Genomic DNA, 13,161 nt, shown 5'->3' with positions numbered 1-13,161 from the left:
CGAGTTGATTTTCCAGTTGGCCCAGAAGACCAGGTTTGTCTAGAGATATAGTAAGATCCAAATCCTTTCCCAGCAAGAAAAACACTAAAGGAGAGAGTTAAGTAAAACTCTTGCTATCTCAATTGATTATGAAAACAAACTAACCTCTATTTATGATTTTTGAGTTTGATATCTACACATTTTTATATTGTCACAAATCTGAACAGTCATTTTAATTCCTCTCCTGCCAAGATACACCTAGAGAGACAGAGATAAAAATAGAGAGACATAGGGTGCCTGGGTGGCTCAGTTGGTTAAGCGACTGCCTTCGGCGCAGGTCATGATCCTGGAGTCCCGGGATGGAGTCCCGCATCGGGCTCCCTGCTCGGCAGGGAGTCTGCTTCTCCCTCTGACCCTCCTCCCTCTCATGCTCTCTGTATCTCATTCTCTCTGTCTCAAATAAATAAATAAAATCTTAAAAAAAAAATAGAGAGACATAGATACAGGTAGATACAGACTATTTCTGAATTCTGTATTCTGTTCCATTGCTCCAAATATGGCATGATTTTAATTACTGAACTTTATTATAATAATTACATGTTATATAATTATAATAATTCTTGATAGGTGGTAGTGTAAATCCTCAAAGTTTGCTCCTCTTCTTCAGAACTAGTTTGATTATTCTTGGCCTTTTGCACTTTCACGTAAATTTTAGAGGCAGCTTATCAACTTCCATACACACTCAGCAGTAACTGCTGGGATCTTAAGTAGGATTACACTGAATTTATAACACAATTTGAGAAGAATCAATTTTATAATATTGAGTCATCCAATCAAATCACATGGTATACATCTCCATTTATTTGGACTATCTTCAAATTAAGTAAATGATTTTTTTTTGGTAGAGTGGTCTTTTATGTTATCTATGAGATTTAGTCCTAAATATTTGAGTTTATCCCTTTCTCTCCTTTTTCAACATGTGTTCTACTGATCTATGTTCCAGCTCAATAAATTTATCTACTGAATACTTCATTTCATTATTGTATTTTTCTGTCCTCAATTTTTTATTTTATTCCTTTTGTGGAATCCTAATTCTCTGATTAAATTATTTTTAAAGATTTATTTATTTATTTAAAGAGCGAGAGCATGAGAGTGGGGGGAGGGGTAGAGGAAGGAGCAGAGGGAGAGAAAGAATCCTCAAGCAGACTCCCCAATGAGCACAGAGGCCAACATGGCCTATCCCAGGACCCTGAGATCATGTCCTGAGCCAATACCAATAGCTGGCCTCTTAACCAACTGAGCCACACAGGTGCCCCTCTGATTAAATTATTAATCACGTTATCTATTCTTTGAATATATTAATCATAATTATCTTAAAATTTGTATCTAAAAACTTTAATATCTAGATCTTTTGTGGATCTCTTTCTATCTATTTCTATCCTCTGTTCTATTTTCTTTTGGTGCTTTTGTTTGTATGTCTGATAGTTTTTAATAAATAAATTTTTAAATAAATAAATATTTTGATTGAAAAATTGTAGAGATTTTGGGCAATGCAATGTTTCTCCACAGAAGCTTTACTTTATCTGCTGAAAACAGAAGAGGGACTGATCATTCCAACCTAGTCAGGGACTGAACTGCTTTGAGGCTTGGTTTGGAGTGTTGCTCTCCATCTAATTCTGATTTGCCCCACTTTTTGTGTGCAACTCTCCAAGGTTCCCAACTGAGTATATCTTGGAGACCTTGGCATTCCTGCCCTTCAATGTTTGTCCTCTAAACTCTCTGAGAGTGCATAAAACGATGTCCTGCTTTTCATTCTCTTTCTATCTGACTTCTTAGTCACTTTCTCTGCCTTGCTAAATCATCAAATATGTAGAAGGAAAAATTTAACAAGGACAAATGTTGAGTTTTCTCTGCACCTGCCTTTTCTCCAAAATCTTGGCCCCTTAAGTCTTGGATCCTTCAGCAATCCCAAATGCAAATACTTTATTCTCTGGGCCTATGATATTACCTAAAGCTCTTCTGGCTTTTCTGCTCCTTAGCTTCTTGCCTCTGTCCACATTCTCAGCCTTCGGATTTTTGCCTGAATTTGCAAATGACAAAATAACCACATTCAAAACATTAGATTTGCTTCCTTTGGGATTGCCAGATAAAACTCAGAATGCACGCAACATTTTGGACATGCTTAACCTTAAAAACCGTTTGTTGTTTATCTGAAACTCAAATTTAATGGGGCATCCAATATTTTAATTTGCTAGATCTGGCAACTTTATCTCAGTGTACATCCCTTCTCTCCAGGATCTGGTCTCAAAAGACATAGCTGCCTCAAAAGTTCTCTTGTGCCCTCAAACCAATGCTGTTTTCTGTTCTGCTTGTTAATTTTTTGTCTCCTTTCCAGTTGTTCTGAGCAGGAGTATTGGTTTTATACAAACTATTCCATCATAGCCAGTAGTAGTAATTAATAATATTTTCTTAAAATTAAATAATGTATTCTTTAATAAGAGATTGGTTAAATATATGCTAAAACAGGAATAAAAGGAAACTTAACATTTACATGTTTTGTAGATGAATATTAGTTTACACATAAATTTAGACACAAATTATCTGAGTGTAAAAAATGTTGCCCCCCTCCATGCATAATCCTGTCCTCAGATATTTATTCACCAAAACATTAATCCTTCATAGTTGCCTTAATGATTTTTGTATGTATGTATTATCTAATTTTTTAAGAGTGAGCATATAATGCTCATGTAATAAGTGACTTCTAACTATAGAGAAAATAAAAAGAAAGAATTACTGAGGCATTTACAGTTCATCAATAATGCAGTGGGGGTGTGCTCGCTTCAGCAGCACATATACTAAAATAATGCAGGGGGGATGCCTGGGTGGCACAGTTGGTTGAGCATCTCTTGCTTTTGGCTCAGGTCATGATCTCGGGGTCGTGAGATCGAGCCCCACGTCAGCCTCTGTGCTCAGCCCAAGTTTTCTTGAGATTCTCTCTCCTTCTCCCTCTTCCTCTACCCCTCCCCCTGCTATCTCTCTCTCTCTAAAATCAATCAATCAATCAATCAATCAATCTTTAAAAAAAATGCAATGTGCTTATTCACTTCCAGGCCTTTGTTGATATTATTCTCTTTTCTGGAGCCCTTTTTACTTTCTTTCCCTGAAACCCCAGTTTCTCTTGAGTATACATTTTAGTTTAGTTTAATTAAGCATATGTTTTTCCATAAAACCCTGAACTTGTTCGATTATAGGACTTTGTCTAAATGTCCCCAAAATATTTTAAGTGAACTAATCTGTTTTACTTACATGATATTTAATATGCATTTAATAGATGCTTAATGTTTAATAAATATTTAGTGATAAATACTGTTGAATGGATGATATGAATTTATTTACTTATTTTTAAAGATTTTACTTATTTATTCATGAGAGATGGAGAGAGAGAGAGGGAGAATGGCAGAGGCAGAGGGAGAAGCAGACTCCCCGCAGAGCAGGGAGCCTGATGCGGAACTCGATCCCAGGACCTTGAGATCATGACCTGAGCCGAGGGCAAACGCTTAACCGACTGAGCCACCCAGGCGGCCCCGGATGATATGAATTTATTGTTTAATTAGAGAAAAAAAGATTATCAATAAACAGGAGTGCTCATCATTCAGAAAATCCCCCATAAATATTATGTCTGTCAAACCAGATTTTGATACATATTAACTGGCAGAGACAGAGGTCACAGTTGCTGAGAATTTCAAAAAGAGCAGTTATCTTATTTTACCATTCAAGCTCAGACTTTCATGTTGTAGCAATCTGTGTTCCCAAGGGCAGGATTGATACAGTCTTATAAGTGATAAAGAGCTTTTCACATGCCTAACTAGAAGGTCACCCCAGTAAGGCATGACTTATTTATGTTTCTCTTTTTGTGGCTTGTCTTGTCATGTCTGTTACTCATTGCTATTTTTTTATTTAATTGATTCATAAGAGTTCTGTCAATATATCTGGTATATTTACCCTTTGACATATAAATTGGTTATATTTTCTTAGTTGGCTATTTGAAATGGAAATATATTAAATTAGCTTTAAAAAAAAAAAAAAAACTCCAGCTATAACAAGACAAGACAGCTAAAAAGAAAAGAAGCATATTTTTTTAAATACTGATTAATTTCATATTAATAACTGTTTACAATTATTTATTATGCAAATACCATGTATTAAGCATTGGGTAAGAAATGAGAAGGAAGACAGATATGTAGTTTCTGTGCTCATGGAAACTGCCTCCTAAAAATGTTTCTTAAGAAAGAAATTATTCATAGATTGAAAATATATTTCTTAGAAAAGGTTTTATGCTTTGTACTTATGCTGGGAGGGATAATCTTATGTGTACTAAAGCTATGAATAAAACTGTAATATTGGAATGTATTTAAATATATAAAAATAAAAAAAAGATCTAATATGTGAATCCTATGCTTATTTTCAGTGTTGTCTTGAAACATCAATATGAATATGCAGGTCTTAAATGAAATACGAGTTCTTTAATAGCTGATTACATGACTTGGAACTACTTAAAATCACTCTGTCCAAAATGAGACTTCTGACAAATCTTACATGATATTTCCGATTCCGCATGGGAACGCTTGAAAAGAATCAAAGAGTTAATATTCACATTTCATATTCACAGCCTATTCAATATAAATTTTTAAGAGGAAAAAAGACACATGTTTAATTAAAAGGAAAGTTAAAAGAGTAGGAGGAACGAAAATGTGCTCAACTTCCATGACACTATCGGAAAATAGTTATTTCAAAAACAGCTTATCTGATGAAAGCTGGCAAACCACCGGGATCTTGATTGCTGTAAGCCATTTTATCACCTCTTTAAGCAGATAAATTAAACAAAGAGAAACTAATTTCAGTCACACAATAAGACTCATCATCTTTCCAAAATGGAGTATCTTCTGCAATATTGTGCAACATTGTGTTAGGACAGGAACTTGTGAGCAAATACTGAATTCCTGTCTTGAAAAAGTCATCAGGAGATTTGGACTGATAACCTCTTATCATATTAAAATTTTATTCTTTTTCATCTTTTGACCTCTTACCAGGACTATATGCACACATGCACGTGTACGCACACACACACACACACACACAGACACATGTAGTTGGCAATAAAAAAAACTCTGTATTTAGTTTCTCATTAGTCAGTAGTAATATAGAGCGACAAGTTTTCTAAACAACAGCAAATACAAATATTAAAAAGGTAGTTTTGAAATATTGTTCTCTTTTCTATCTTATACAGGTGAAGGGAATGAGATGCCACAAGCTGTCCATTTTATTGCTCCGATCCAGTTTCATGCCTTTAAAACAGTGGTTGCAAGCCTAGAATTGTGCAGAGAACAGGATACTGGGTGGATGGCTGTGTCTACGTCTCAGTAGAGAATGGCACAACCTGCAAGGAATTCGTAAATGAGATTTCACCAAAAAGCAGTCGTTCCCCAGCTCTGGCTGATATCTGGCACACACAGGAATGTGAGCTCAGTTGCCTTTCTTTCTTTCTTTTTTTTTTTTAATCTAGATATTAATTCAAAATCCCTAAATGTTTAAATACTGCAAAGACCAAATAAGACATACATGGGGTCCACCTGAGCTGAGTTCACTGCTTCTACTTTAAAGTGAATCGAAAGTGGATATGTCTGCTTTTAAATTGAATCTCTTGATCTTGTGTTTTAAGGTACCCTGAACCTCTTAAAATAAAAAGTTTTATAAACCTTGCCTTATTAATATGGCTAACCAAAGTGATTTCACATAAACTGTCTCACTAAAAGTCCTCTGTAAAATTTGACAGATATGTTACAAATAAGTAAAATGAGAAAAGTAATAAATTAAAATGATAATTATAGTACATTAAGGATAAATAGGATCATATAAATGACATAACCAATCCCCCAATTAGCAAATGAGGAAATTCTAGCCCAAGATAGTGGCACATTAATTGTCACGTTTGAATAAGGTATTATAAAGCATATTTTATGCACTAAGAAATGTGGAGGCTATGGTAACCAACAGAATTTTTGATGAGAAGACTTGCTACAATTTTTCCTCAGAGCTACTAGGGAATCTACTCAAAAGACACAATTCAAAGTGGGTTTGCTTGTTTGTTTGTCTGTCAGATCAATTTTGAAACCTCTGTCTTTGGCACTGCTGTAGGGAAGCTACATGACCTGGAAGAATCAAAGCACTGATTTATAACTTCCTGGAAACTTTACCCACTTCCAGGGCCAATAGAAATGATTATTAGCTGATTCTGAGATAAAGAGAAATTTGCGGGAAATGAGCAGCAAGTTGAAATAAAATCTACCAACCTAGAGCAAAAAGAATCCTTGATAACTGAGATGTTCAATGTACCTATGGCACCAATGTAGGTGTTCCTTAAGTAGAAGTTTGACTGTCATCTTTACAAAGTCTTCTCTAAGCTGTATATGCTGTTCATGTATTTGAAATTATCATGTGCAAAGGATAAAATTTGCATTTCACAACAGAACTTTTAGAATAGTTTTTTACTTTATTCAAATATCTTGTTTATGCTATGTAATCAAGAGACTCTACTATAATCTCTGAATGTCCAGGTAAAAACAAACAAATGATCAAAACAAAACAAAAAAAAGAGAGAGCCAGAGGTCATGGGCTCCTGGAGATAAAAGTAGAACCAGCTCTCCAAACTGCATACTCAGTTTCCTTTCCATAACAACTGAATGAACTGCCTCTCCTTGAAGCAAGTATGGGTGAATGCTCTAAAGCCATACCAAAAACATGACTCTCCTAATTTGAAATTATTTTCTTAAATCAAGCAAACAGCAAATGAGTGTAAGAAAATAAGGCCCTTGGCCCCAAGGAATTGATAATTTTATAAGGAAATTCAATACATGATTAAGTCTCAATACATAACGTGTAGATGTATAAAAGATACAGCCAGGGAACAGAGAAAGCAAAGTAATTAATTCATCATGGATGAAGAAAGGGAGTCTTACATGCCTTAAATTAAAGAAATAAGTTGAGAAAGACATCAGCAAAATGGCAGTGAACAACTCCAAGCTCTTGTTTCCCCACAGAAAAACTGAAAAACAAGCAGAAACTGATAGACCAACTTTGTCAGAATGCTGTAAAACAGTCAAAGCTTACAGCAACCACCTGAAAAAGGCCACCTGACACTGGCAGGAAAGCTTTGGTTTATACTTACCCTTTCTGCAGCCCTTCCTCCAGTGTGGCAGCAGTCTTGAAACTGGTTAGGATGCAACCACTGTGGAAAAGTTTGGCAACTCCTTAGAAAACTAAACGTAAAATTACCTCATAAACCAGAGATCCCATTTCTATGTACTCCTATGTACATACTCAAAAGAATTGAAAGTAGGGTCTTGAACAGACACTTGTACACCAAAGTTCGTTATTCACAATAGCCGAAAAGTAGAGACAGTCCAAGTGTCCACCAACAAACGAATAGACAAATAAAATGTAATAAGTCCATGCAGTGGAATATCATTAAGCTATATAAAATAATGAAATTTGATACACATCACACATGGATATGCCTTGAAAATATCATGCTGAAGGAAATAAGCCAGAAAAAAGGACAAATATATGACTCCACTTACATGAAAAATCTAGAATACACTAATATACAGAGAAATTAGGTTAAAGTTGAGCAGGGGCTGGGAGAAAGTGGGAATGGGGCATTACTGCTTAACAGTGACAGAGTTTCTGTTTGGGATTATGAAAAAATTTTAGAAATTAGATAATGGTGATGGTTACACATTTGTGAATTAAATTAAAACCACTGAATTGTACACTTAAAATGAATTGAATGGCAAAAATAGAATAAAATATACAAGTAAACTTAAAAGTCTTAAGTAATGTGTAAATGTGGGCCTAAAGATGACTAGATTTTCAAAAGATAAAAAAGGAAAGGACAAGAAAGGTAAAGGAATGGCAAGAATAGAAGCACAGAAAGCGAAACGACTTTAGAGATGAGACTGGCAAGGGAGGCTTGAACTGGATTGTGGTGGTTGCTAAGGCCACATGGGATTTGCTCTATAGGAAGAGGAATAGTTGAAGACAATTGAAGAGGGGGCATGATATGATCACATCTATAAACTTTGATAATTTGGATAATGTTTTAGAAAGAGGGATAAATTGGAAGATGCAAGATCAGTAGGGAGATTATTGCAAAAAGTTAGTGAGATGGAAACATTGAAGAAAACGTAGAGGAGAATGGGGAGAAATACTGGAACTGATTGAGAGGCAAATGGATATTGGGTGGAACAGGCTTCATGTCTATGTACGACAGATTATAATGCCGGTTATTACAGGCTTACAGCTCAAGTATTACTTACATCCAAGTATGGACCCTAATACTATATTGATACTTCAAATGGGACATAAATTCTAAAACCTATTAGTTTTATCATGTCTCCCTTCCTATCTGTGTATTAATCAGTGATATCTATTAACATCGCTTAAAAAACAAAAACAAAAAACAAAACAGAAACTAGAAGAAAGTTAAGAACAAATCTACTGGGAAGGAAAAAGAAATGTTATAACTAATTGTAGATAATAGGCTTTAGGGTTAAATAGAAATCTACATTGATCATTTTTGCACATCCTAAAGGACTTTGTTTTTAAACTCCCTGTTCTAACAATACTTCTGTGACAACCAAAATTCTGAATAGTATCCCACAACATGGGGCCAAAGAGAAAAAGAATTATTCAGTGCCAACATTCTAGTTAAATTTCATGTTTATAGTATAATTATACTCCATGTTGAAAATGCACGTAGGATAACTGGGCTTTCTTTTGTCCTTCAGGTGTCCACTGATGACCATGATGGGGAAAAAATACTGTAGTGCATCATAGACCCAATATGGCTCATCACTCAGTGAAATGCTGTGGGGTTAAGTGCTATTCACTCACTCCAGCCATAGTGAGTCCCAGCTATTTATTTTACTATGCTGCATTCTAGTGTGAGCATCCCTCTTGAATTTAGAATACAGGTTGATTTGCAATTCTGATATTCTATAGAAAGATTAGTCCTACTCTTATGTGGAAGTAGACAGGTATGTTAATGGTAACACAGAGTTGTGGGCTACAGTGAGCAAAGATACCAAATACTAAAACCTAAAGAGTTTAATTAGTTTGGCTTTATAGTTTCATGCAATTAAAATTATTAAACACACACACACATACACGAACACATGCATAAAAATATATACACACACACCTGATCACAGTCCATTAATGTGTCTTGATTAAAGGCTCTTTAAAAAAGTATGATTTAAAAAAAATGTATTGGCAAGATTATTGCTCTTCTTATTTCTTTCCTTCCTACACGAGCTTTTCTATTTGCCTAAAAACAGATTTCACTGGTAAACAAAATTTCTGAGGGAAAAAAATTGACTGAATCTTTTCTCTGAGCTGTAACATTCCTTGTTCTCGCTTCACTCTTCTGAGCCATGGTTACAGCAGCAAAATCTTGAGCCAATTTCAGTTTGATGGCAGTGCAAATTAAGAAATACTGATGAAATAATTTCTTCTCATTCAGATGGAACAGAGCATAAATACAGGAATGACAAAAATGATATTACTATAAATTCTACAGATATTAAAAGGATAATATGGAAAGATTATAAATAAATTTATGCTAATAACTTTGGTGGCTCAGAGGAAATGGATGAATTCCTTTAAACTTACAATCGAAGTTCATTCAAGAAGAAAAAGACAACCTGAATAGTCCAATGTCTATTAAATAAATTGTGTTTATAATTTAACTATAAAGAAAACTCTAAGCTCAGATGGCTTTAGTGAAGAATTCTACCCAGTCATGGAAGTTATGGAAGAAATAATACGGGCACCTGGTGGCTCCGTTGGTTAAGCGACTGCCTTCAGCTCAGGTCATGATCCCAGGGTCCTGGGATCGAGTCCGACATCGGGCTCCCTGCTCTGTGGGAAGCCTGCTTCTCCCTCTCCCACTCCCCCTGCATGTGTTCCCTCTCTCGCTGTGTCTCTCTCTGTCAAATAAATAAATAAAATCTTTAAAAAAAAAAAAGAAAGAATGCAAACACTTCCAGGAAATTAAAAAGAAAAGGAATACATCCCAAGTCATTCTGTGAGGTTAGTATTTTTACCTGATGCCAAATACAGGTAAAGAAAACTGTAGAACAATATCCCTCATAAAACAGGATGCAAAAATTCCCAAAAAATTTTAGTAAGTCAAATTGAACAATATATGAGTAGGATAACATGACCAAATGTGGTATAAACGAAGGATGTAAGGTTGATTTAGCATTTACATTGATGTAAACATACTCTAAAAATGTAATATAAGCAAATAATGATTGAGATCTAGAATACATAAAAAACTATTAAAACTAAATGGAGAGGAGGAGTAAGATGGCAGAGGAGTAGGAGACCTAGATTTCGTCTGGTCCCAGGAATTCAGCTAGATAGGGATCAAACCATTCAGAACACATACAAACACAACAGGAGATTGAAGAAAAGAATAGCAGCAACTCTCTGAACAGAAAAGTGACCACTGTCTGGAAGGTAGGACGTGCGGAGAAGTGAATCTGAGGCGTATTTGGGAAGATAGACCACGGGGGAAGGGAGACGGCTACCGGCAAGTGATAGAGCAGTGGAGCACAAAACCGGAACTTTTAGAAGTGAGCTCCGATGAGGGATGTCACTCCAGTGGCTAAGCAGGGGGTGGAACACTTGCTGGGACAGTGTGGTCTCAGGACCCTCGGGGTCACAGAAAGACAGGGGTGCCTGAGTGCAGCAGAACTCCCAGGTATCAGAGTGGGGAAGGTGGCTACAGAGAGGGAGCCGAGGTGCGGGCTCTCAGCTTGGGGTTGCCATAAACCATGATCCACGGCACCGTCGGGCCACTGCTCCTCCAGCAGGGACTAAACAAGCAGCAGATCCAGGGAGACTCCCCTTCCTCCTCCAGGAGGAGCAGCCCAGGAGCACACCACAGGGATCTGCTGGGTTTGGAGACTCTGCACAGGGTCAGGTGCCAGAGATAGAAATGCTTAGTCACAGGCCGGGTGAGCACGGAGGGCAGCCAGAGACTGGGGAGATGGGAGTGACTGACTGCTTTTCTCTGGGGGCGTATTGAGGAGAGGGGCCCTGAGTTCTCAGCTCCTCTGGGGCGGAGATTGGGAGGCCGCCATTTTCACTCTCGTCCCCCAAAGCTGTACGGAAAGCTCGCAGGGAACAAAAGCTCCAGAGAGCAAACCCAGGCAGATGACTTAGGCCAGACCGGCAAGGGCGGGACAATTCCACCTCTGGCAAAGACATTTGAGAACCATGGCAACAGGCCCCTCCCCCAGAAGATCAGCAAGAACAGCCAGCCAAGACCAAGTTTACCGACCAACAAGAATGGCAGAACTCCAGCGAGAGGGGAATACAGCGCATAGAATTCATGGCTTTTTCCCCCCTGATTCTTTAGTCTTTCAAAGTTAATTTTTTTAATTTTATTTTTTTTCTTTTTCCATTTTTTTTAATTTTTATTTTTCCCTTTTTCAACCAATATCTTATCCATCCCTTTTTTACAAATCTTTTTATTTTTCATTTTGAGTCATATTCTACCCCTTCATAGTAGTTAACCTTATTTTTGGTATATATATAAGTTGTTCTCTCTTTAAAATTTTGGGGTACAGTTTCTTCTAACACCCAAAATATATCCTAAATCTCTAGTGTATGGCTGTGTTCTCCTGCCTGATCACATTCTCTCCCTTTTTCTTTTTTTAAATTTCTCTTCTTTCTTTTTTCAACCAAATTCTTATCATTTCCTATTCTAAAATCTTTTATAATTTTCATCTTTACAGTCATATTCCATCCCTTCATCATACTTACCCTTATTTTTGTACATATATAAGTTATTCTTTCTTTAAAATATTGGAGGCAGTTTCTTCTTACAGACCAAAATATGCCCAAAATCAAGTGTGTGGCAATGATCTATTCACCAGCCTGATCATATTTGATCATATTTTTTTTTAGTCTTTTTCTTTTTCTTTTTTCTTTCTTTCCCTTTCTTTTCCCCCAGTTTCAGATCTCTTTTGATTTATTTAGTGTATATTTTGGGGGGGTTGTTGTTAACGTGTTAGCATTTTCTTCTCTCATTCATCTGTTCTCCCCTGGACAAAATGACAAGAAGGAAAAAAATCACCTCAATAAAAAGAACAATAGGCAGTACCGACTGCCAGGGACCTAAGTAATATGGACATTAGTAAGATGTTGGAACTAGAGTTCAGAATGACTATTTTAAAGATACTAGCTGGGCTTGAAAAAAGCATGCAAGAGGGGCAATTGGGTGGCTCAGTTGGTTAAGCGACTTCCTTAGGCTCATGTCATGATCCTGGAGTCCCAGGATCGAGTCACACATTGGGATCCCTGCTCAGCAGGGAGTCTGCTTCTCCCTCTGATCCTCCCCCCTCTCATGCTCTCTCTCTCTGTCACATTCTCTCTCACAAATAAATAAATAAAATCTTAAAAAAAAAAAAAGCATGCAAGATATTAGAGAAAGCCTTTCTGGAGAAATAAAAGAACCAAAATCTAACCAAGTCAAATCAAAAAGGCTATTAATGAGGTGCAATAAAAAAATGGAGGCACTAAAGATGTCCATCGACAGATGAATGGATAAAGAAGATGTGGTATATATATATACAATGGAATAATATGCAGCCATCAAAAGGAATGAAATCTTGCCATTTGCAATGATGTAGATGGAACTTGAGCATGTTATGCTGAGCGAAATAAGTCAATCAGAGAAAGACATGTATCATATGACCTCACTGATATGAGGAATTCTTAATCTCAGGAAACAAACTGAGGGTTGCTGGAGAGGTGGGGGTGGCTGGTGATAGACATTGGGGAGGGTATGTGCTATGGTGAGCACTGTGAATTGTCAAGAAAGTTGAGTCACAGATCTGTACCTCTGAAAAAAATAATACATTATATGTTAAAAAAAAAAAAGAAGAAGAAGAAGAACATAGCATGAGGGGAAAGATGAAGGGGGGGAAATCAGAGGGGGAGATGAAACTTTAGAGATGATGGACTCTGAAAAACAAACTGAGGGTTCTACAGGGGAGGAGGTTGGGAGGATGGGTTAGCCTGGTGATGGGTATTAGAGAGGGCACATTCTGC

General features: G+C 36.7%; 1 long non-coding RNA gene across 1 annotated transcript; it reads right to left on the bottom strand.

Annotated features, from left to right (window-relative positions):
• Window positions 1–2,043: 2,043 nt before the first annotated feature.
• On the bottom strand, window positions 2,044–11,894 carry LOC110589317. The gene is made up of 3 exons (XR_002480881.1): window positions 11,872–11,894; window positions 7,205–7,264; window positions 2,044–2,059 (listed from the first exon to the last, which is right to left on the bottom strand). It is a non-coding gene; the product is annotated as an uncharacterized LOC110589317 (long non-coding RNA).
• Between the last annotated feature and the right edge of the window lie 1,267 nt (window positions 11,895–13,161).

The sequence above is a fragment of the Neomonachus schauinslandi genome, chromosome 6, assembly GCF_002201575.2.
Source record: "Neomonachus schauinslandi chromosome 6, ASM220157v2, whole genome shotgun sequence".
Classification (NCBI taxonomy): domain Eukaryota; kingdom Metazoa; phylum Chordata; class Mammalia; order Carnivora; family Phocidae; genus Neomonachus; species Neomonachus schauinslandi.
The sequence above is the reverse complement of the archived record's forward strand: the minus strand, read 5'-3'. Positions and strand labels throughout refer to the sequence as shown.